Raw genomic sequence first — 2,427 nt, 5'->3', positions numbered from 1 at the left:
GGGCTGGACATTATTTTGTGGGAATATTTAGACTGATGGTCTAAACACCCTGCTTTCTCAGATTTTTACATCCTGCCTAACCCTGACTCACATACCACATGAGTGGACAAAGGCAAAAGCTGTATTCTTACCAAAAGGAGGCAAGGCCGCACATGTGAAACCGAAGAATTTCAGGCCTATAAGCCTCACTTCATTCTTCCTTAAAACTCTAGAGAGGCTCATCGACGAATATATTCGACGGAATATAAAAAATTACAACCTCTCCCCGAACCAACATGCATATTCCAAAGGTAAATCCGTGGATACCGCACTCCATGAAATCGTATCGACGATTGAAAAAGGATTGGCCTTAAAGGAATACACGCTCGGAGTTTTTCTCGATATCGAGGGTGCTTTCAACAACGTCTACCCGAAGTCTGTTGTTAACTCCCTTCTCATGGCGGGGGTGCAGCGGGGTCTGGTGGATTTTGTTGGGCTCCTTCTTGAGAAGAGAACTATTCTATCAGAACTGGGGGATGGTTCCATCACAAAGTGTGTGACCAGAGGCACCCCCCAAGGGGGCGTTCTCTCCCCTCTGCTCTGGAATCTAACAGTGAACACCCTACTTCTAAGCCTAAAGGGCACCGGTTGTCAAGTCATAGCGTACGCTGATGACATAGCAATCGTGGCAACGGGCAAACATCTTCAGGTCCTGAGTGAGTTATTGCAAAACGCACTCGGTCTGGTAAACATCTGGTCCAAGGAATGTGGACTTACCGTCAATCCTACCAAAACGGAAATGGTACTTTTTACAAGGAAGTATAAAACTCCCTTATTTAAACCTCCCACCCTAAACGGAGTGGCACTTACTCCCTCAACCGAGGTCAAATACCTTGGAATTATTCTAGACAAAAAAACTTGACTGGAAGCGGAACATTGAAGACCGCTCCAGAAAGGCCAATACCGCCCTTTATGCCAGTAAGACGGCAATAGGCAAAAAATGGGGAATAAAACCACACATAGTACACTGGATGTACACAGCTGTGATAAAACCCATCCTTTTCTACGGGGTCACCGTATGGTGGCCTGCGCTAAACAACACTTTGTCCAGAGCCAAGGTGGAACGGGTGCAGAGGACGGCTGCCATGCTAGTCCCGGGAGCACTGCCCACTACTCCTACCAAATCTCTGGAAATAATGTTAAATCTTCCACCTGTGGATCTCTACGGAAAATTTCGTGCCGGCTGCAGTGCGGTCAGGTTAAATACAATCCAGCCGTGGAGAGACCTCAGGTTCGGACACGCAAAAGTACTTAAAACTCTACCGGATAATCTACGACAGATAGATTCTACCACTCCTCTACTCTGCTTAGACAACAAATTCTCCACAAGGATCCCAGAGAGGAACAAATGGGAAGGGGCCACAGACCTGAACCCAGGGTCTACGGCCATATATACAGATGGTTCCAAGCTTAACAAAAGAGTGGGTAGCGGGATCTACTCTGACGAACTCGCGCCAAACCTCAGTTTTCGCTTACCGGACCATTGTAGTGTTTTTCAAGCAGAATTAAACGCCATAATGGAGGCGGCACGGTGGGTTACAGCCTCCGCCCCTCCAGGACGGCCTATTGCTATCTATTCTGACAGCCAGGCTGCTATCAAATCTCTCAATTCTAACGGAACAACGCCCAAAGTAGCCATAGAATGCAGGAAGATTCTCAACCTGATGGCATCAAAATGCTCCTTGACTGTTGTATGGGTCCCCGGACATAGGGACATTCCTGGCAACTGCCTAGCCGACGAGCTGGAAAGGAGAGGGACGGAAATATCTGAAGTGAATTCTGCTCAGAACGCGGGCATACCTCTAACCTCCTGCAAACACAGACTAATGACGGAACTCGTCGAGGAGGTAAATTTCAGGTGGGCTGTGGAAACCACCTGCCATACTACCAGGCAAATTTGGCCAAAAATTGATGTAAAGCGATCCATAGCTCTTACCCTGCTGGACCGCTCCTCTCTCAGATTAGTAGTTGGGGTTATCACCGGACACTGCCTGATGGGTACACACGGAAAAAGGCTAGGATACCCCACCAACGATTTTTGTCGCAGTTGCAGAGACGAGGAAGAGGTGGAGACCGTTGAACACTATCTCTGCCATTGTCCCGCCCTGGCCAACACGCGCAACCGATTCTTCAACAAGTACTTTCTAGATTGTTTAGCCGATTTGAGCTCGGCGAACGTCCTCGACTTTTTGTGTTATATAAAGCGCACTCGGTGGTTCAATTACTAAGGAAGGGAAAGAAATAAATGGCTTCGGCCAATGGTATCACAACGGGCTTTTCCAGCCCACGTGTGCTCCGCGCTCGGCGCGGGGCTGCCACTCCAACCTAACCTAACCTAACCTAAAGGATACCAGAAAACTTATACTTTCTTAAGTCCAAAAATATCCA

The sequence above is a fragment of the Rhagoletis pomonella genome, unplaced genomic scaffold, assembly GCF_013731165.1.
Source record: "Rhagoletis pomonella isolate Grant_MI unplaced genomic scaffold, Rhpom_1.0 Rhpom_scaffold_00147, whole genome shotgun sequence".
NCBI lineage: Eukaryota > Metazoa > Arthropoda > Insecta > Diptera > Tephritidae > Rhagoletis > Rhagoletis pomonella.
The sequence above is the reverse complement of the archived record's forward strand: the minus strand, read 5'-3'. Positions refer to the sequence as shown.